Here is a 23,790-nt window from a genome sequence, read left to right as displayed (position 1 = left end):
ACAACACAAGGAAACACAACATTCACCATAACAGGAACAACGATCCCACTAAGACAGAAAGAAAGCAGGAAGCAAAATACAAATAGTGTAAAACAAAATAAAATTCATAACAATGCAAACGTCCACCAGCACAGATAATATTTTACTCTTGTCATGCATGTAAAGTTTCCAAAGCAGACCGTCTTAACCATTTTTAGAAAGATAATATTGCGCCCTCTTGGCATTTACAATGTACTTTGTTACCATTTGCAAGTTCACTGAGTTAATACATGCAATTTATGACTAGTTGTTCTCCACAAATCCACACTAAACTCCCATTTACTGTATATATATATTTTTTTATTATAGTATTAGCAACACTGCATTCTTTTCCTTTTCTTTTCTTTTTTTTTTATTGGCTAGTAAGTGTCCATAAAGGAGGTTTTACGCCGCCTGGCTGCCCCGCATCCTATTAAAGACGGCAATTTTTACAATGTTTTATGTTTTCTAATATAATGCGAAGCTGAATTAAAGCCATCATGGATGTGTTTTATGGTGTTGCATCAACCAGCTTGCCAGTGTAGTTTGCTACCACTCTGCATTGGTAATACATTGAAACAAGTTGCTTTTCTTCCTGCAGATGATGGGGAGGTAAAAAACTCCCTGCTGTGTGTCGTGGACTGTTTTGACTCTAAGGCACAATGATTCATTATCTGTGCAATTACGCAACTTAATTACAACAGCTAAAGGCAAACTCTGCCTCCTGAACGTCCATCTGGCATGCATCCTTGAGCTGCTCTTCTACCATATGTATCTTTAAGCTGGAGTAGGGGTAAAGAGGCAAGCCGCCTCCATTCAATAGAGAGTTTCTGGTGAATTTGTACACTTTGACCTGCGGCTGTCGGAGGAAAGTTGCCAAGAACATATGGCTTGCTCAGTCTTCTTAGTTGGTGGCAAACACCTGCTTTTGGAAATAGTTGCAAACTGGTTGCAACAATCTGCAAGTCTTGTAAACAGTTTGTAAAGGGTTCTTATTTTTGTGTGTTTTTAGAAAAGTGCCTTATAGAGGTGACATTCAGATTTCTGGCGTCAGACTTCCTCATCACCTGAGATCTCTCACCTTTGTGATTAGTTAAAATGTAATATGTGCTATATTTTCTTAATATGGTAATTTCAGTGTTTTAACATTGCATGTACGATGAGGTTGGATGCGTGTGTAGATATTTTGCAGTTGGTGCTAATGTGATAAAATCCAAATTGAAATCAATCAGTCTAATGATGACATTGATATAGCTATATTATATTACCTAAAAGCGATGCTTTGATTGGTCATGACTAAAATTGGCTGTGACCATTCCCACAGTGGCACAGCCCTCCCTCTCACACATTTGCTGGCTTGCTTTTGTTAAAAGAAGACAAGCGATTGATATGTTTAATGAACATTATCGATAAAGTTATCAAACTGATTTTCAATTCTAATGAGGAAAAACATTTCCAAGTGGGAAGGAATCAGAGGTTGAGCAGCATCCCAAAAAGTTTAGTATTTAACTTTGGAGGTTCCACTGTTAAGCAATAAAACAAGCACGACAATTTGGTGGACATTGTGACATCATACACTAAAGTTCTATTTTAATTATCGAAAATACATTTGGATGAAAAGACCAAACGCGTATCCCTGTGTCAGTGGACATGGCTTCTGTTTCAGGAAAATTATACCAAAAAGTTGTATTAATTGTCCGTGAAAATGCCGTTAATTACTGCTGCAGTTCAACGGAAAAGGATTACAAAGTTGCGTGCTGCTTGCAAGTGCGTTTCCCGGACACGCTGAATCCTTTTATCACCGTAATGCCGGCAGCCTGCCTCGGCTAGATTGCTAAAACCCTGCCATGATTTGGCAACGGTGACGGGCAGCGAAGTGGGAAATAGGAGCGCTAAAACTGCTTCCTGTCTGTGGCTAATAGCCATTACATAAAATGCATTCAAGCTTGGCTTGCGTGTTTTTTAATCACTGACTCAAAAACACTGACTTATTTCCCATGCTCAATTATTGGGCCTTTTTAAACAAGACCGTTTTCACACATCTGCTTAATTCTCTGAATTCATGTAACTCTAAAATTATATATCAATGTTCTATCAGACATAACTCATTAATTGTTGTTTTTTTCCCCTTCTGCGGGGAATTTGTTTAATTAACTCTTCACTTTTATTCGCACATTTGTTTCTGCCTGCTTGGCCCACATCTGGCCTGCATTGACAATATATTTTGCTTTTAGATTACTTATAACTATTGCTATGACAACCACTACTTATTCACTTTATTATGCAGTTCAAAATGCCTACTGTGGACTCTGTGAGGTTGAATCCACATGAATTTTGGTCAGTGGAGTGTTAGCGACTAAATGCAGAACTAAACAGGCAGATAACAACAAATGCCTGTGAGTCGTTCGGCCTCACTGCGAGGTAACAGTTGGGTTAATTTGCATAATGCCCACACACAAAATATTTGCATGGCCAATCCCTAAAAAAGTAGGATAATTGTGTGATAACTCTTGACTCTCAAAGTATTTTGGCGAAGGCATGTCACCGGCATGCTTAACAAAAATAATAATGCAGAATAAATAATTTATAATGTTATGGCTAGCGTGTGCTTTTTTTCGGCTAGCATTTGCAGCAAAGGTTTCCGGTCTCTCTGGCCTTTTCAGATTTCCTTACGGAAGCCAACTAAAACATTCCTAACTTTAAAGTTTGAAATTTAGCTACAATTCCAATTTGTGAATTTTAAAATTTGCAGTGTTCAGATTTTAAAGTAAATTTAGCTAACTGCGTTAGAGCTAGCAGCTAACATGGGCATTCCTCTTCAGCCTTTCTACAAACTTTTCTGTCTTCAGTCAAGTTTTTGTAAAGATTCTGTGTTTCTCTCTTTAGAATTTGAACCCCCACCCCCACAATATACTGCCAAGGAGCATATTTGAACTAGTGTTTTAATAGTGTCTGTTTTGCGGCGGTCGTGACTTCCTTTTAATGCTAATGCTTTCAAATGGCCAACTTTGAAGCACCATTGGTTTGTGCACACTTGCACCGACATACCAGCAGTATCAGCGGGATGCACAAACGCTGACATTATTTATAAAGGTGAGCGGTAAAGCCTTGATGAATGAACGGACTTTCTCGTTTATGCAAACACAAAAAGTCATCCATAAGAAAGACACATGCACACACGAAGAAGGCTTTGAAGCCACTTCTGTGAGTCCAAGTCGGTTTAAAAAAAAAAAAAAAAGTATCACATCAGTAGTCTTCACAAGCAGAGAAATGGGAGATCAGTCATTTGGACTATTAATGAGCCACGTCTCTTGAAACTTTGGGGATATTAAGGCTGACAGACTATTTTCATCTTCATTATGTTCATGGAATGTATGCGAGGCAACCCAGGCAAGATGACATGACTACCTAGATAGGAAGGAATGGAAGGAATTGTTTTTTCTTAATCTGGTTATAGTGAAAACATCATTGTGGAGTATAATGAGCTGGAATTGTGTGATACATTTAAAATTCAGTTAAACTCAATGAGGGCTTGTTCTATCAAAACTGGTAACAATTATCTTTGGAACTTTTACGTATAATTTTATAGATCATATTTGATCTGAACTTTTGTGCGGAATTTCAAGTCAGTCAGATTTATTGAGTGACTGGTTTAGCCTGTTGAATTTGGTACCTTTCAACCTTAATCGGGTGCAGTTGTCATTTTTGTATGAGGACACTCAGCTGGAGTTGTATGAGAAGTCACTTGGATTCTTTGAGTGAGAGCTTTGCCTCTAAGACTTTGGAATCTCCCAGCTTGATAGCTTCTGGTAAAAAAAAAAAAAAAAAAAAAGGATTTATTTAGTAGAGGGCCAAATAGAAACTTCAGGGAGGAATTTCAAGTCAGTCAAATTGATGCGGAGATAACTTGTGAAATTGAGAGGATGTGTTTGGAGAGCACATTATACTTGCCTCTTTGTGTGAGACATTTCAAGTCTCTGGAATACAAAGACTGATGCTATGGCCAATTAGACTTTGTAAAACTGCACCATCTGCTCAAAGTCAAACTTTCAAGCTGATCTAGTGAACTTGTCAACATGTTTTATGTCTAAGACAATTAGCTGTAGCCCTGTGGGCATTACAATAAATTCTACAGTATGAATAATGATGAGAGATGTGAGTTAAATTGCATATATATAGTATATACATGTGCGTGTGTGTGTGTTTACACTCTTGTGAGTTTCAACCTTAGCTGCGCCCCACCCACGCACACTTGTGCAAGCGAGCAAAATGTCCACTAGCCGCCCACCTTGCGGCTGCATCAGCAGCAGCAGTAGCTACTTGTTTTTTGTCCAACAGCAATCCAAAGCTATTTTCTTGTTCTGTCTCCAAGAAATGCAATAAAAAAAAAAAAAAATCTCCCTCCTGCACCCTTATTTTTTTTCAAATTTTAAGCCACAGAAAAACACAAAATTGACAGCACTCAAGTGCTTTCACTTATGTTTGGGTGACTCAGATTTAACATTTGACGTCTGGTCCATTTTTAAAGGACATTTAACATTAGGCAACCAAATTTGTCAGTTTTCAAGGATTGTATAAAGATTTCATGTCGCAAGTGGAGTCTTAAAAAGGTCAACACAGTTCATAAGTCACCTGACACGGCTCAACCAATCAGCAGCCTTTAGGGATCGTTGATTTTTATGTCCAAGCAAGAGCCTGATTGATTTTGACTTATAAATCGATTGGTGGTTCTCAGTAGTTGGACGCAGACATCTTTTTTTCTTCTTTAAATAAATTACTAATATTACATGTCATCTCCTTGTGAGAGATGACAAAAACACTCAATGCACCCCATGGCGCAGTGCTCTAAAATTCACACAGGGAGTGCATTTAAGGCAATTTGGGAGAATGTAATTGAGGTGCAGGGAGACAGATTCTGCCTGATGAAGCTGTTGGTGAGGCAAGGCAAATAATCCACAAGGCAACTCAATGTGCTTCACACAGTCCAAAACACAAAACCTAAAAGTATTAACAAATGGAACAGCCAAAACATTCACAAGCAAAGAGACTTATGAAAATGACTAAAAGACACTGACACGTTTACATCAGCATGTTCATACTATTCAACCATTAACAAATAAAATGGACAGCCGTGTGTTCTTGCTGGTGTCATCGTGTTAAGTGCACAAATTTGCCGTAATTTGGAACCATTATTGCCTCCGCTCATTCCCTTCCCCTGAAGAAGTCCGCGTATTGACCGACGCCATTGATTGCCATGTGCAATATTTGCCGATAACCAACCAGTCGCCTCGCTGTCGTAAAGCGGTGAGGCGCACAAGCATAGATGACTGTTGTCCCTTGGCAAACAAGTCAATAAAACTCATTTCCTTCTGGTCAATTGTTAATTAAATGCTAGTTTCCTTTCAATTTAAAAAAAAAAACTGACTTTTTTTTTTGCTCTGGCAAAATACATTATTGGCACTAATGCTCGCCCCTTTCCACCCCCCAAAAAATAATTTTCTGATGCCTATCTGCAAATTGTCGGTGCCCTCAAAGCTATAAGTGGGCTTTATCAGCCGTGCACCTGTTTGATTTGAACGTTTGATTGGTAGGATTACTCCCGACACTGGTTACGAAAAGGGCATCCCGCATTATCTAAAGGGCACGGCTTGCAATTATGCATAACAGGTTGTCGAACGTTTTAAATCCAAACATAAGAGTTTTTAAAATGGCAAATGTAAAAATGCTCCAAGCAAAGCCACCATTTGGTTTTTTTTTTGTGTTTGTCTCAGCGTGCGACAGCCTGTTCTGGCTAGTTTTTAACATTCACATTGGCATATACTGGAGTATTCATGGTCTCATTTTTTATATTTGTATTTGTACATTTTTTTCTTTTATAGTTTTGGGGCTACATAAAATCTTCCTGACAAGCTACATTATAGCGTTCATATAATATGAGCATAGCCATTCAATTTGATTCGCGATTCAAAGGATTTTCTGAATCAATACTAAATTCTGGGTGAAAGTTGCTGAATCGGTACTGAATTGCAAAGTAGGTAGGAAGTATTGCGATACATTAATGAATCATTATTCTGCGGATTTAATTTCCAATTATTAATATTTCAGTTTGCCATTCACATTCTCATGTACAGTATATGATTCATTATTCATGTACAGTTGCCGCATACACTGTTGGTGCTCATTCTAATTTATGTCATTGTCTCATTTAAATACCGTATGTGCATAGATCTTACTTTGATCTTATATTTTATTATTCTTGTACATATTAGAGGTTCCGAACCTATTGCGAGACTAAAAAGGGTTTATTCTAATCTGTGACTGTGCCATTTACCAAAGGTGTAATGATGACAGTGTTGCATTGGCTTTCAGTCAAAGAAAAGTTTGGAATATTCAAGTATTCCCAGATGCCCATGCGTGCGGCTCACCTGGCTATAGCCCAAAGGCATTCCACTGTGTCCATCGGAGCAATCGACATGAAGGCAGAATCCTCCATGAAAAGCGAGGAAGAGACCGCAGATAAAGCTTAGGTGCTTTGCTGTGAGTTATAAAGCTCACGACAGATGCTTCTCTTAAAAATGCGACAGTGTGCTCTCAGGGCTGGAAAGCATCAGAGTTCTCCAGAGAGTTGATGGTGCTGAAACCCTCTCACAACTGTCAACCTGAATTCTTCTTTTCCCCTTAAAAGGACACCAAATACATCAGTCACTGAATCATGCAGTACAAACATGTCAAAACTACACAGAAAAGTGCTCCCATTTTCTCGTACGTATACCAAACTTCCGGGAAGATCAAATTGCCATCGTTGTTCACATTAGTGATCCATTTTGAAGTCCATTGATTTTTATATGCAAAGTGCAAAAGCTTTGAGGGCATAGTTTCAAATATTTCCAACGGCATTTTTATTTCAAGGTCGACATGTTGAAATGCTTCAAAACGTTGTACGGATGGAAGAGAGCAATGAGTGCGTCGTCATTGTTGCAGCCACTACTGCTCGGGCAGAACGTCTGTCCATCTGTACTCTGCTGTGGAGATAGCACACATGGTCCAATGTCATCGTGCCAAAGCCCCTCCTTTAGGCAGCTTGTGTACAAATTGACTCTTACTGTTCAACCTTCATTTTCTCCCCCAAATCTGAACGACCCCACAAAAGCAGGAAATTCATGTCTCGTTTTCACTATCTTGCTTATTTTTTGATTGAACTTGATAACAGTGTTTTTGTTTATACTGCTTTTATGTTTGGGTTTTATCTAACTTTTCATTCTACACTGATTTCATAATGTCTTTGCTTCTGTTTGGTAACAGCATTGTGGTAGCAAACTAGTTAATAGAGTCTTCAGATCGACTAAACACCGTATTTACCTGACACTTATTATTTCCGGTCATAAATATTGACCCGGTTCAACGGGTCCCTAGATGTCGCAAACTGGGGGTTATCGCTTACATCATAACCCTCACTACAAAATCCCTCAAGATAATCTTAGCATCCATAATTGAATTATAAAGACGAACAAATGCTCAAATTTGGCTTGATTACCGCTTTTTGTACTCACCACAGGATATATCTGACAAGTGTGCCTTTGCTGTTTTGTGAATTTTGGTGGGGATGCCTGATTGTTGGTATGTATGCAGCTTTATATAGCCAAAAATTAAATATATTGAATTTAGTAACCACGGATAACCCTTCTGAGAAAGTCAGAGGGTCTGACAGGGATCTAAACCAAATGGAAAGTGCGGATGATTTCCATTCTGTGATTCAAATGAAGCGATGCAACATATGATTCAACTAATGCAATAACAATTATGTTGCCTCGTAAATCACACTCGTAATATCCCCGCCGTCTCTACGTGATGTGAGGCGGGGGAGGCACAATCTCTGCTGAGTGTGCCAGGTTTAATCTGTCAAGCGCAGAGCTGCGACGTGCACCTCACCGTGATGAAGACTGATTGTTCAGGGAGGCGTGCGGGAGGGATGGATCATAAAAATCGATTCGTACCGCAAAGGCGAATTGGTAGCGGGGGTCCCGAACGCTCCGGTGTGGATTCGAGGACAGCTGCAAATTGTTTGGGTCAGACGGTGTTAAGTGTCGCATCCCGGCTGGAACGCTCCAGTCAGTTGAGATCAACCTCACAACAAGAAACAACGACACAATAGTTATTGCTAGCGATTGTACTTCAACAGGCTAGTCCAGATGAAAAGGGTGGACTTAAACTAGAACAGGCATTCATTTATGATCCAGTCTAGTTAGTAGTCAGTCATTAGTCTTGGTGCAAGATTTGTTTTGATATGTTCCTGAGCAGTTTGGCCTCGCTCAAGAAAATGCCAATAGTCTTTAAAGACCTTGTTCCTCTGTTTGGTCAATACCATAGAAGCAAATGCAGTATACATTCATTGATTTCCTTTGAGGTTCTCGTTCCTTGATTGATTTAATGGTAACTAAAAAATAAAACCTCCACATGTGGCAGATCTAACCTTGTTCATTATTTTGGCAAGAACTGAAGTTTCTCATGAGACGACTTGGAATGTTTGATGTCAGCAGGTATGACGTCCACAAAAAGCAGAAAAGATGAATTTGTTGAATGGCTTTTACATTGTTCTTTTTTCGCTTTCTGTTGGAAATGGAGAAAGCTGGAAAGTCAAACAGGTGATGGTCCCAAACGTAATCGGTGCTTGTTAGGCCGTGTAAATTGTGTGCATTTCCCAGCGGAACGCTGTAACCAAACAATGTTTACTCTTGTATTTCTGAACTGAGGCACGCACACAAGCACACACTTGCACTTAAATGGAGAAATGTTTTTTATTTATTTTGTATTTGATTCCCCAAACATACTTGCAAAATAATTGTTTTCTTAAATGTTTTGCATGATTTGTTGTTCAGGGGCGTCAACAATAATAATTAGTTTTCTGGTAAAAGAAAAAAATAAAGTAGTATTGTCTATTTATGAATTAACTATGTCCTAATGATGTTTTGGCTTTTAACTATTCAATAGTAAAAAAAAACATAAAGGTCATGAAACTTAGATATTTGAAATTTTGAAAAGGTTTTTGGTATCATATCTGCGATACTGGCCATGTATTTACTTTGTATCGGATTCCACAGTTCGTGTCACTTATTATAAAGTAATTATTTTGCAAAAATACCTCCTGTAAAGTTGTCGGTCTCCTTAACATGCCAATTAGTGAACAAACAACCCTTCCTGTCATTAGCTTCTCACTTACGTAGGCACAAACTCACTCATCATTATTGTTCTTTCGAACGTACCAGTTAGTGTACTAATTGCATCTTGTTTCCCCAAGTACACGAATCCCTAGGTCGTCATAAAAAAAAAAAAAAACTTAATTCACTCAATATATGCCAGAGCGTTACATTTTTCCTCCATTAGTGAGTTTGTGCTTGAGCGTGTATAATGTATGAAGTGACTAATAGCTTACACAACCTCACAAAGTGTAGCTCCCTCCAGCATCATGGCAACAGAATACCCACAAGCCTTTCATGCAAAACAGTTTGACACAAGACTTTTCACGCACTCCCCTTCACACGCTGCGACCGTAGGTCGTTTCAACTCCCTTGATCTTCTTGTAACGCTTATTGATTGCCCTCAAATATTGCCACCCTCTTTCATCCAGCGGGCGCGGCGAATGATTCAAAATCTTGACCTTGTGTGGTAGATGAATCCGCAAGGGTACGTACGTCATCCTCTAAATCCATCTCGTTGCTCTGTCAGCTGATACATTTGTGGGCAGTTATATAAAAATATAAAATAAAAAATGAGTGCGTACCAATCGGCTTTTGAGGCGATGGAGGCGGCAGCTAAGGGGGTGTTTCAGATGCCGTAAAAAACGGCGGCCTCTGAGATTTGAGTGCCAATATAGTCAGAAAAGTCAGAACTGGGCAGTCAGTCTTTATCAAGATGAAGCTCTTGACCAAAAGTAGTCTCTGACAGTTTTTTAAACATACCAGCTGGTGTATACAAATATATACCTACCCTATTTTCCGCACTATAAGGCGCACCGGATTATAAGGCGCACCTTCAATGAATGGCCCATTTTAAAATTTTGTCCATATATAAATCCATGTATTTGGACACGCCTGCTGTAGTGGCTCAGTATTGGTCCATATATAAGGCGCACCGAATTATAAGGCGCACTGTCGGCTTTTGAGAAAATTGAAGGTTTTTAGGTGCGCCTTATAGTGCGGAAAATACGGTATATAGTACTATTATTTACAGGTTTGCCCGAGTGTTTACCCTTTTCCAAACAGTCTCTGCTTTGCTTGAATGATTGCGAGACGAATGATCCAGTGGTTCAATCTGAGGTTGAAGCAACTGTACCTTGTACAAATTGCCACATCTCGCCTCCGCCGCATGATTTAGCCTCACTGCCTCTTTTCAATACGTTGTCGCCGTTTCAAACCAGCCCTCAATCAATTGGTAGACACCGTGCAGCTGTACCACGGTGAACATTCCATTTTTAGTTTCCAACAGATGGCTGTGATTTTAAATAAAAAACAACATCTGTGCTCTAATCATCAACATTTTGTAAATAAGTTGTCAGCATCACCTTAAAAGTTGTCGCTTATATAGAATCTCCTTTCTTCAAGGATAATTGGAGTGTGCATGATTTTTCCACCACTCTGGTAATAACGAAGCCGGTCTTGTCACTTTGTTTTAGACCTCCATTTTTCTTTTAATTTTAATGCTTGTTTATTCTAATTACATTTAGCAAACAGCACAAGACCAAAGCGGCGCTGAGGAGATCCACACTAATTACATTAGAGCGGGAGGAAGATTGGCCGGCGTGATGAAGTGGTTTGGCCGTTGGCGCTCCCGTCGACCGAGCTCAATAACTTAAAGCCGTGCCCGGTCGTTTATGAGATTGAGCTGTCGTCCGAGGCATCACTCACGTTTAGGATACTGCCCCCATCGTCTCTATCGCGGAGACCTCACAAGGGATGCTCAGGGGCCGAGGTGATGAGTTTGACATTACGGAGCAACTCTGATTAAAAGAGCCTCAGGCAAAAATCCAAACAGGTTTCCTTTTAGGACCACAATGGCACATAGTTTAACATTAATTATTCATCCAGTAAAGTGGAACCTGTCCGCTGTCTTAAAAATTGCAGTTTGATGAAAACGATGCCTCATAGGTTGCACATATTGGAGTATGCTAGCCTTGAAGGATAAAAAAATAAATAAATGAAAGAATCAGTCTTTGACTTAAGAGACCCTGTTCGTAAAGATGTTTGCGTGATGGAACAATTTAAATATGCCTACTCTGGACTGTTTTGGTGTACACAAGCAAGAACTATGGTGGCAACAAACAGCCAGATATTGTTTTATGTGAAAACGTATTAAGCAGATGCATTGCTTGGTCAGTTTTGTTCTATCTACTAATTGAGTATTACGCACACGACAAACGCTGGATGGGTTAGCTTGCATGCTGGTAGTTGCTGAGACCACAAATATACAGCTAGATTTTGTGTTTGATTCATAACTCATTGAATTCTTTAGCCATTTTGACCGCACTGCCGTTAACCTTCAGCATTTCTTTTGTGTTCCTACTGTATGTGGTTGTCCCGTTGTTGAGGTTTATGACTAGACTGTGTTTTTCTGCCTCTCAAGCCGTCAGCAACAGCTCAAACGTCTCTTTGTGACAGTCACTATTTTGAGTTGAGTGTCGCTCTCAACACTGTATACCCTTTCAACAGTCTTCTGTTTGCCTCTCTGTGTGTGTTTGTGTGTGTGTATTTGTTTGTCTACGTCTGCATCCGCCTCAGGGAGGACGAGGCGGTGGCGGATGGGTTCTGTTGAGGAACGTTGCGGTTTGCAGCTGTCACAATGAAATGTCAATATTTATGACATACTTTATGTGTATGCTTTATTCATTTTATGTTATGCCAAGGGAGTGATAGAATGATGGAACAAGAACAGTAGCTCAATGTGACGTCGTACAAGCCCGATGTGGACATAACACATTATTAAATGGTCAGTCAGTTTTATCATAATTTTAATACAACAGGCAACCAAATAATCAAATAATATTTTTAAAAAATTAATGACGGGCTTACAATTGTGACTGTTTCACGCTGACAGAGATGTATTTAATTTCATTGATTGACCATGGGGCAAAATTGTTGACTTTGGAAATGTCGTGTTCCTTGGCATTCTACAGAGTACTTCATGTTTTGAATCAGCGTATCTTTTCATGACTTAAGTGGTTGATTTATAGTCAATATACTACATTGCAACTATTTTCGATTGGCCTCGAGCATTCAATTTATTTATTTTATTTTGTAGGTCCCATTGTTTGGCTGTGTGCTGACTCGTGCTGGCTACACAAAATATGGCAACAGCTCACATAACTGAGGAAGAAATCAAACCTCGCCAATAAAAGTAATTGAATTGCTCTCCACTGCCAACGACATGAATCGAAGTGAGAGCGCATCAGCTTGAAGCACTTTTCAGGTAGAAACTCTTTTTTTTTTTCTTCTTCCACCTCTAAGGACTCAGGAATGTCACTGATGCAAAGATGTAAAGAAAATCAAACTTTTCTTGTACTCTTTAAAAAATAATGAAGCCGTACTTGAGGCCATGTTTTAAGTTGTACTGAACACTCAACTTCTGTCCTTCTCACATCTCCCCGCTCCGACCTTTTTTTTAACAGCAAGTAATTAAAATATCACAACTTAAATCACATGCTTATTAAAGCGTTGACTTATCAAGCCTGGTTGCTCTGCAAACAAAATTTATAGGGTTTCAACGAATGAAATTAATTGTCAAATGGATTAAACGATCATGAAGGCGCGGAGAAACAAAGTATCGCAAGTGGAATATATTTCACAAAGTGCCCAGAGCTCAGGAACACTGAAATACAAAAACACATTAAATAATGATTACAAACGTTATGAATGCTCATTAAAAAAAAAAAAAAAAAAATCCCACAAAGGGATAAAAGAGGGTGGATAATTTTAAGAAAGGTGGCAGAGACAAGGAATAAAAAGTCAGTTTGAAGCTTCTACAGCAAACGGTGTAATGAAGCCATCTTGTAGTTTTCAGCCGCTGTTTCCTTATCACAGCTTTCCTACTCAATAATTTCTTTGAGAGTTTTCTTTATTAATATTGCATCTGCGAATGATTTTCTGTGCAGCCAAACAAACAAACAATACGGAGAGAACACTCTCTAGAATAAAAATTAGACAATTAAAGAGTTCATATAGGAAATTGCACCTTAAAGTTAACAAGGGTCACAAATTCATATCCAGTTTGTCTACTTTTTAATTATTAAATGACAAACATTGTAATGTATTACAATATACTTCCTCTTAAAGATATTTTTAATAATTAAATTGAAGAATGAAAGAGAAAAAGGTGTAGTCTTTTGAGTTATATGAAGTATTTCCTCTGGACAAAAAGCTATTTAAAGTGTATTTCACAATCCGCCCACTTACTAGGTGAGGCATCCGTCTGAGCTAAGCACTTTTCTTTCGATACCTAGCATAGATATACCAACATTATTCTTGAATATAAAACTTTTTTCTCTCTTTAATCATAGAAAAGCATTTTCCCCTTCCACACAATACACAACATATTTTTATTTGACCTTTATTTTAGTTTTACTACTTTAATCTCAAAATACTCGAGGCCCATTGAAAGTACACAACTTTAAGAAAGATGTTGACAATATTATCAGTGATGGAGGCAGTACTTGAGTCAAGTAGCATTCCATTCTAACATTATTAGTCAATTTTTTTACGTTTCAGCCAGCTTTCATATATTCCGAGGGAGCTTCTTAAACTTGTGCTTTGCTCAATGATGTTACATGACATGCACTCACGCTGTGCTACCTTTTGTACCAGATGGGAAATTAGAAATATGCCAACCACATGCAGAGCGCTTGGTGCAGCAGCACATGCGGAGGGATTTTTTTTTTTTTTTTAGCTACAAGAAAAAAAAGTACTTCTTGTCCTTAAACTCTGAGCTTATTGACAAAAAAGCAGAAGTCTACGATCTTGCCTTTGTGGATTTTGAAAGGCTTAGTCTAAAGATGTGTTTCTATAAAGACACAGGTGATCCGATAGGACTGCCAAACGAAATTAATTCCTAAAGCAAGGACGTAGCAGTAATAATAATAATGATGATAATAATAATAATTATAAATAATTTTGCACAGAAATTTGGAGATGGAAATACACCAGCACAAGCTGCTCCATGTGACTAGATTATATCTTTTGTCTTTTGAATTGGCATAGCAGCGTGTGGTTTATTGTCCAAGATTATCCTTGTATGCCAACAGCATAAACAATTGTATGTAGTTGATCATGAGGCTTCTCGGGTTTAGTGTGAGTTCGTCAGCAGCTTCCATGATAGTATTTAGAAGACTGTCTATACCGCATCCTGTGGATACACTATTTTGGCCACACATTATTTTTAACTAGAAGTTCCTGGACAGTGTTTGCCCATGTTGATTTTAAGAAATTGCAAGTCTCTTCCCTCACACCATATATTTGTTATACCAAGACTGACCTGTAAGAGGCAGCATAGTGCCACAGGGCATCCAGACTGCCAAAAAATGCAGAGAAGAACAAAGAGTGGTACAAAAGAAGAAATAGAAGTTATACTACAGCTTGCAGGTGAAAGTGCTTCCCCTTTTCATTTAGCTCGTGGTAAATGACTTTTGAGACACAGTATACAAACACTCAGCCTTACCAGTTGCTCCTCAATTTGTGCTCGACAAGAGCAAAAGCTTCAGTGAGCTTTGTAATTGGCTATTGTTTCACACAATCACGGCATCCACTCAAATGCGGCCCGATTGTCAGCGTGTGTGCCTGCGCCTTATCGTGAGCCATTAGGTGATAGTTGTAAAAACAATGGAGTACCCAGCTAATTCAGTGGGCAATTCTTTTAAACGTGAAATAATCACGGTTTTATCTCTCCTGACAGCAGGCAGGTCCACGGTCAACATACACGGTAGCTCGAGCAGATAATCGACGATAACGACGTAAACATTAACATAAGCTGTTTGTGCCGTTCCGCCTCAAAACGTTGTATCCGTGGGGATTCATCACGTCTGTGAAGTGTGGCCTTTGTCGGCTTGTTTACGATTGAGCGCACGCGATTGGCTCAGCACGCGTTATCTCTAGCGGAAGTACTCCGATTTCAGTCGATTGTCGATAGCAGCTGCCGCTCTGTAGCTCTTCGGTTATAAGACCGATCTCGAGTTAGTGCGACCCCCGCCCCTTCATGTCCCCCTCCCTCAACACCTGCCTGCGCTGGGATTTTGCCAGGCCGCTGATACATTTAGCATGAGTTATGTCATTTTGGTAAACACCAGCACCATGAGTGATTGCCCCTCATGACAAACGTTTACAAATTAGCTTGAAGCGTGCATCTGGCCATTGGACAATTAGGTGGAAAATATAGCATGCAGGTTGAGAGCTTGAAATGAAGAATAGGGAGTTTATATTTGTTTCCCCATATTTTTTTGTGCGAGCTGTGCTGCATAAAAAAAGCCTTTTTAGATAAGCACTAAAATTGTGAAGTGATGTAATTAAAAGATTTGTGAATGGGAGATGTTATAGAACAACAATAACAATGGAAATTTAAAAGTGGCTGCAAGATAAAGCTGACTCTCTTTTAATTGATGTGTTTGGCACATTGCTATGCAAATTGCATCTGTATGTTTAAATGTGATTACTGAACCGCGCACAGTAGGAAAAATAGCATTTTTCTCATTAAAATATGATTGTTACTATGCAAAACACATTCTGGTTTACATCCACTATGTAAATGCTCATTCAGTTTATTAATTTTTTTTTCTTTGTTTTGGCACCCTGCTACTGTGGTAATCACGATAGGGATGAGGTACCTAAAGGTCGGAAGACACACCACAGTACCTGGTTTGGTTGACAGGCAGTGGAGGGGAAAAATAGATGTCTCTCTCAGTCCATCGATCCATTTACAAAAGAGCTTCTTCCTCATTAAGATTTTGGTGGATATGAAAATGAATATGAAATTGGCCATATTTGGACATGTGGGGTTTCCAATAGACAGTGATGAGATTTAGCAAACATTCCCGTTTGTAGCTTTAATGCGAGAAGACTCTTGACATTGACAAAACAATGGGTCAACCTCAGAAGTAAGGCAATACTTCAGAAAAAGTTCAAGATCTGGCTGTTGGCCGTCATTACTCACTGGGCCCCCTTCGAATGAGTTTGTTTTTCATTAGAGGAGCAAAGATGCTAGAAGGGTGCCATCTTTACTCATCCGCGTTTCGCCCCTCCTCGACCCTTGCGCAGCAAACAAATCCTTGTGAGTGATGAACCTTTGGGCTATTTGGACATCTGTCTTCTCCCTCGTCGCCGCCGCAGCGAAAAGGTCCGGTTACAATGTCACGGGCTTCCCGAGACAACATGGATTAACACTGGGTAGAGACACCTTCGTGGCCTGGGCCTCGGAGATCCGCCATTAAGGGCCTGTCAATCTAGCGATGGGCTTTATGCTACTGTGGCCAGCTGGGAGGAAGGATCGCCTCAAGGTAAAAGTGTGATCATTACAGATTGATTCAGCCGCTGAAATTGTACGGCACTTTGTCCCAGTTGTTAAATTTCTAATGTACTGAAGGCCTGTGGTTCACAGTAGGGTGGGGTACAGGGGCGCTCAGTTCACGACCGTGTTCTATTCCTGCAAAGGGAACATAATACAAATTAATTGAGTAGTCATTTAGCTTATGAGCACTCCAACTCACAAATTCAGGGAAACATCAAGGACGTCTGTTCAAAAAAAGAGTTCTAGTGTGCTTGCTTCAAAAGCTTAAAAAGACATTTTTTTTCTTTTTGTTTGTCCTATTTGAAAAATATCTATAAACTGTTTAGAATTCTGAAAAGTGTTTGCAAACGGCTGTCAATCGTGTCTTGAAGCTATTGATGGAAGATGGAACACTTTGTTGCAAAAAAATAGTAAAATAAAAAAAAAAAAATGAAATTGCAGCTGGGTCATTAAAGACGTAGCCTGCCAAACAACTTATTGAATTCTGTCAATTGATTTCACTTTGAATACAATGAGGCAAAGTGGAGTGAGCTATATTTTATTTTGTTTTTTTTGGATTTTATCCAATTTGAAAAGAAACCAAATCAATATTTAAGACGCATCAATTGATTTGGACAAGAGCAAGCAAACTATCAACGACAGAGAATGCTCAACTTCTAAATCTGTTGATGTGAATGTTTCAACATCAGTCTGACCAGCTGGCTGGGTGTAAAAAAAAACGTGAGGCCAAACTTATCGTGAAGCTCCTACATCACTTTTAGTAACGCCCGTTGCCACATCATATGTTCATATTTAACGGTTTTTAATACATAAAAGCTGTATTTAGAAACCCGCGTTATGTAAATTAGTAGTATGCCTCGTTAATTCACCTAACGAGAAATGATGAGGGAATTTGATGTATGTGACTTTGTGCTTTGCACACATCACTTGGCAACCATGATGGACTGGCAAAAAAAAAAAAAAAAAGACTTGTTTCTTGGTGTGCTCCAAAGTTTGTATGAAAGTTATTGATCAAATAATGTTGTGGTTTTCCGCTTTGGGCAGAGAAGTGTTGCTACGAACTAAAAGTTGGCTGGGAACTGGATTTTTGGAGATGAGTTATGGCTAAAGTTTGAAGGAAAAGTCAGACAAAAGGCAATGTTTTTAGATTAGTACAAAAATACTTCCATGGATGGATGGACAAAATAACTTATTTGTGGCTTACTTGAGTAAAATCTTCTATTTATTAATTTAAATTTGGATTATTTAGAAATATAGTGCCTTCATTTCAACATTTGTGTCCTCAAAAATGCCCCAAATTTACTTGACCTCTCTCGAAAGTCAGATTTAATGCCATTTGCAGGTGCTCAGATATCCCCCACTTTAGAGCTCTCATTGAAATCTCCTAAACACATTATTGTTGTAAGGTCTATTGAATCCAAGGTTTAACCATAATTCTAAAAGTACAGCACTGCACATCACCAAAGCCTTAGACAATTCACCATGCTGACTTTTGTTGAGTAAAATCTCATTCTTCATTTTCTGGGCCACTATATGAGGAAATGTGGCTCCTAAATTCAGTTCCGGTCCATTACAGTGCAATAAAGATAAAAAAAAAAATATATTTTTGGACACCCTTTCCCTTGTCGCTTATAGTCCATCCTGAGCTGCAGGAAAACCTTTTCAAGTGCCAACATACACATAAACACTTTGACAGGTGTTGATAGCGCCTGCAGCAATGATGGATGTTTTGCTCTCGAATGCATGAACATGTTTACACACCCTTCCAACCTATATGCTTTTGAATTCTTCACGCCAAAACCCTTTTCAGTGGAGAAATTAAAACCCAATCATATCGAATGTTGTCATAGCCGCCACTCCTTCTAATGCGAATCCAATGATGATGAAGTATAATCGAATATTGGCTCCAAATGAGCGCAATACATGGATATGCATGAGAAATGGACTGATATGAAATGCCAGGATCCCTGGAATATTCGACGTGGGTGATAAGCAAAGTCAAATTGTCACGTTTCACCACCGTCTCCGAGCTCTAATGACTCAGTAATGACACCATTTGTCCATTTAGCCTCATTGGCTTTAATGCTGCACAGGACTCGCCAGCTTCCTCTGCCAGTCTCGCACAAGTGAACCATTGAGTGTATATGAGCAGAAAGAGGGAAAAACAGAAAAGTATTAACTTATTTTAGCCTTATGATTTGGGATTGTTAAATTAAAAGTTCTCTTCAGCAATGAAAATAATACTAAATGTATCATTATAAAATAAATATGGCAAAAATCGTGTAAAATGACAAATAAATAAATATATTCTAAAAAACAGGTTTATATAGACTTAGACTTAGACTTAGACTCAACTTTATTAATATAGAAGGGTTTGAAAAAAATAGACTTTTAAATAGCTAAAAATCTTAGACTGCTGTAGATATTTCTATCAATAAGTATGTTGTCTTTAAAGTTTGATGAAAATAAATACATGCCATACAAGTCAACAAATGGCTTAAAAGCAAACGCTGACCTTTGTGGGGCAACATACATAAATTACGTCATGAACAGTGGCTGAACCGGTTATGTTGAGCTTTGCGTCATATTTTACTTTACATCACAAGGATCTGAAGATCGATCAATCAATCAATTGTTATTTTAAACAGCTACATGCTTTATGTTATAAAACACCTTCCTCTAGATACATAATTCTAAAAGCATATTGCCATTTTAAATGGTTCATTCGTATATCAATGTTGCTATAAATACATTTACAGTTTGAAACAGACTTTGTCAACCACCAGTTTTTAGTTAAAACATCAACTTATCAAAGGTTTTGGAATGTTCGCCTGCCTTTGACACCCCAAGAACTCCGTCAACCGAAACGGATGGTCGGTTTTGCAAAGAAAGGCGTGCACAAATGACTGCATCCGTCACCTTAAAGATGGCGTCATTAAAAGTAATATTGGCCGTTTAAGTGTGGAGGATAAACACAGGAATGTAACGCTTGGTCGCAGAGTGCCGGATATAAAAGTGATGGAAAACTACTCAGGCTTGCTCAGCCCTGTTGTAAGTCTATTACATTTAATAGAATTACATTTAGAATGCATTTATATGGAAATTATTGGAAGTTATTTAATGTTTGGAAAAAAAAAAGTCAAAGAAGTGAACTAGCTGTGTAGTTTTGTGGAGGAAGACGTAGGCGGTTTGACTTGTGGGCTTTTGGCATAGCAGTGTGTGCGTAAGTTAAACAATAGCAACAAACTGCAAACGTGCCGGCCACTTTGAATAGTCGTGTGTGTGGGTGATGTTCGTCAAAGGGCTTGCTTGTTTGGAAATGCAAATAGAAGGAAACTTTACCAGAGCAGGCTGAAATGTGATTGGGTAAAGAATAAATCTTTAGACTTGGTGAAGCAGCATGTGGCGCTTTACCTACTGGAATTTTCCCTGTTAACTTTGTCAAGTCACGAGAATCAATTCACCGTGAGACAGTAGCTGAACTCTTCACAGGAGAACTGCTGGCGAGACGGTCATCTCTGTCGCTGCGCCACGGCTTCAATGGTCCGTCAAATTATATTCTGATGTGAAATTGGTCCGTGGTGCATAAAAAGAGTTGGACAACGGACAGCTGCCCGAAAGAACTGCAATGGAATGTAATTAGGAAATAAAAATGCAAAACTGATACATGTTTAGTCTTTTATATCAAAATGACAAATCTACACATATTAACGATAAACCTTGTCCACATATGCCGCAAATTCATCCAATAGGTTTGACACCGCTCTGATGAGAATCATGCCAATATATTTTTATGTTGCATGTGCATAATAAATACAACAAAACTTTTCAGTGTACCAATTCTCTGGCTTCTAATTAAAAAAGTTGAAAATATAATCAATATTTTAAATAACTCCACAACCTTATAAACCTCAGAAATATTGCCCTATATTTTATTAATCAAAACAGCAGTACATGTCTGCAAGAAGCTGAAAATGAATGATCCTTATTAGCATTGATGCTGTCGAGAAAGCCTTAAAAATTACAAATAAACAATCTAAGTAATTTTTGTGGGACCCGAGATTCTTATTTAAAATTTTTTGATGTTTGTCTTGGTCGAACAAATATTGCTTACATCAGCATATATTTATACGCCATATTCTATTTTATGTTGAAACCTAGATATGGACAACATTATGAATATTAATGTTGGCAATAAATTATGAATTAATTAATGAATACCCTCACGAGTGAACTTGTAGCATCGATTAATGAAAAATACATTTTGACCACCCAAGCTTAACATCCAAGGCAAGATTTTTTTTTTTTTGAGAGGAGTAATAAACTAGATTTAAGAGCTAGTTACATGCATACCATTACGCATCTAATTAATGATAAATATTCTGCTCATAAATCACTGACGAGAAATTCACATCTCTGCATGTTCAGCATAATGCTGTGAAATCTTCACGGCAGACAGTATTTGAAATGTGTTTTGATCTGCTGGTGGGGTTGGACTTGATAAAATTTGATATCAATGTCAGTTATGGGTAGCTCTATCTAACGCTGCAAATTCCAGTTATTCGAGTGTCTCATTGATTTTTATTTTAACTGCTGTCAAGACGAGAAGAAACTCCATGCTAATTTGATTGCTGAAAGAAATGTTCTGTCAAGGTAAACCTTTGCAAACTCTGAGACATTACAGTGCTTAACAAACCCACTAGAGATGCCATTTTAGATTTAAAATGTAAGATTCTGCATTATAGCACTTCACAATGTCGTATTGGCCCATGGCTGGATTGATTTCAAAAAGATATGTGAGCCGAGGAAGAAGAATTTAGCTCTTCATTCAGGTGTACCTAATGATGTGGCTTGTGCACTCAAAAGTTGTCTTCAGCACCAAGGACAGCAGCCGCTATCTTTTCATTTCCACTCCCTCTTGACTTGGTACTCAGTGCGTGGCTTGTTAAAGCGTGTCATGTTCAGACGTTCTCGCTGGCATTGCTGCTCCACACAGCCCACGCGTGTCACAGGAGTGTGTGACTCCTACCCGCCTCTGCAACATCTTACACCTTCTGCTTTCTGGATCTCTAATTAGTGATCCTTACAACGTGAGTTGGACCAAAAATTTCTGTGAAAAAACTAACTTGAATTTAAAATGTATAAGACAATGTAGTTTAATGTGGACTTCAGCAAGCAAGAAGGGAATCCAGATGGGTATCATCTATTGTAGCATGGACACACATGGACAGTTTGAAAAGTAAATGTTTTGACAGAATTTTCAACTCAACTTTTTGAGAACAAGCAACTTTTTTTCGTCTGTTACGCATTTGACTCTATCCATCTGTCGTGATGAGTGAAAATATAAATGGCCGTTTTGGAACTTGACTGAAAATTGGTCAACCCAGCGGGAATTGTTTTCAGACAATAAAATTGTACGAATGGTGTCCAGCATCTGAGTCCATCCTTTTAAACTTGCTATCGAGAGGGAGCAGCGAACATACAGACTGCTACTAACAGATTTTTTTGTATGCTAGCTAGTTAGTTTGCTTGTCCTTTGAATTTGGATCTTGTTTGACTGGCAATTGAGGCAATCTGTTGGTGCTGTCTGACTAAAAGGAACATTGAATTGAGATGTAGATGTTCTTTCCAACTCATTTGCTACCAGCTCATCACTTGGAATTGAAACTTACTCTTATATGCATGTGCGGTTAGTATTTTCTACTTGAATTGTTGAAACAACATATTTGTAGTCCTGTACAACTGATATCAATAGGATTTTTTTTGTGCCCAGTTGTACGAGAACAACATTCCCAACCATATACCGAAAGGTTCTTGTCCTCATCCACCCTAAGCACCCACCCCTCCCCTTGGTTACCTCATCCGGTCCCCCCCCCTTTTACCGTCTGCATGGACCTCCCCCTTTTTTCTCGCCTCGAGTCTGAGCATCCCAGCCTCCTCTCCCTCCCACCCTCCACATCACACGCACACACACCTTCTCCAACCGCAAAGCCCGCCGCTATGTGACAGGAAGCCACAGGAACGATATAGACCCAGCGAGTAACACACTCACACTCACACATACACCGAGAGAGCTCCTTCCTGACGGACTTTTTTCTTCTTGTCATTCTGTGTGCACTATAGCGACCGAGCCCTGGATTTCCTCCCCCCGAGCATGAAAAGGATTGCCAGGATTGCCCAATTAGCCGCAATCCAGCATCAGCAGCAGCAGAAGCATCGCCGTCACCGAGCACCGGATGCTCCAGCAGAAGTTGTTGTCCGCGCAAGTCACACAGGGGGGTCGAGACTCGGAGGGGAGCATCTGATTTAGGTGAGTACTGCGTGTGAGCTCTTTGTATGCATCTGTGCTTGGTCAGCATGGTTATTGTGGAGTGCAGTGAGCGCTGATTTTGTTTAAAAAAAAACATTTATGCAAATGACTTGAGTCTATCTGTGTTTCCAGGACAGATTTTTCATTCCGCACACGTGTGTCGCATCTGTGTTATTGGATATGGAAAAAGGCTTGCTTCCTGTAAACCATGCATATCATGTTAGAAATAGGCTGAAAGCCAAGCTGGTTGGTTATGTGTTTATTTACATATATGTGTGAGCAAGAGAGTCTAATTAGTACTCAGTGGCGTGTGCATGTTCTTGTGTTTAGAATCATGTGAGCAAGTTTCGAAACGTCTCACTGTGCACGCAAAGCAGACCAAGGACATCTATGATCAATACACACTCTCCGAGTTCAGGATGAGGGTTAAAGTTAGGATGATTCAAAGAAATACTTCAATAGGCTCAATCTAAAACCATAAAAGAGAAATACATTTTCCAAGCGTTGTTTTTAATATTACGAAAAATCCCTTGTTCAAGTAGAACCTGGCATATCACTACAAAGTTGTTTGACCCAAAAGTTTACCTTGATTGTGCTGTTCCACCAGCACACTGCGAGGGGAGCTCATGCTCTTTTCCACTAAAGGTGTCACGCTTCTGGCCCAAGGCGAGATGGCTGCTAATGATCCTCCGATATCAACTCCACAGAATCGGCTTCTGTTGGAAAAAATGGGTCCCTGGAGCGATTCCAGACTCGAGTACCCGCCCGCCCCACATCCACCCCACTCCGTTTTTTCCCATCGTGATGAGACGGCATTATATTTACAGCAGAGTAAATACATTCTGTGATTATAGTTTGGTCTCCCTCCAGATAAAAACCCCGCTGCCTTATAGTTGCAATGCCTCATTCGATTTGGTGGCCTT

General features: G+C 39.2%; 1 protein-coding gene across 2 annotated transcripts in view; it reads left to right on the top strand.

Moving 5' to 3' along the window:
- The window catches only part of brinp1 (bone morphogenetic protein/retinoic acid inducible neural-specific 1), a 120,952-nt gene that overhangs the window by 13,063 nt on the left and 84,099 nt on the right, over positions 1–23,790 (top strand). The window contains exons 2-3 of one of the 2 annotated variants that reach the window (XM_049737468.2): positions 12,310–12,477; positions 22,681–22,867. The gene's annotated coding sequence lies outside the window, so the exon portion shown is untranslated. Of the gene's footprint in view, positions 1–12,309; positions 12,478–22,488; positions 22,593–22,680; positions 22,868–23,790 lie in introns of those variants that run through there. The other variant, XM_068652748.1, reaches the window with a different exon arrangement.

This window comes from Syngnathus scovelli, chromosome 13 (assembly GCF_024217435.2).
Source record: "Syngnathus scovelli strain Florida chromosome 13, RoL_Ssco_1.2, whole genome shotgun sequence".
Taxonomy (NCBI): domain Eukaryota; kingdom Metazoa; phylum Chordata; class Actinopteri; order Syngnathiformes; family Syngnathidae; genus Syngnathus; species Syngnathus scovelli.
Note: the sequence above shows the minus strand (reverse complement) of the source record. Positions and strands in the feature narration are given on the sequence as shown.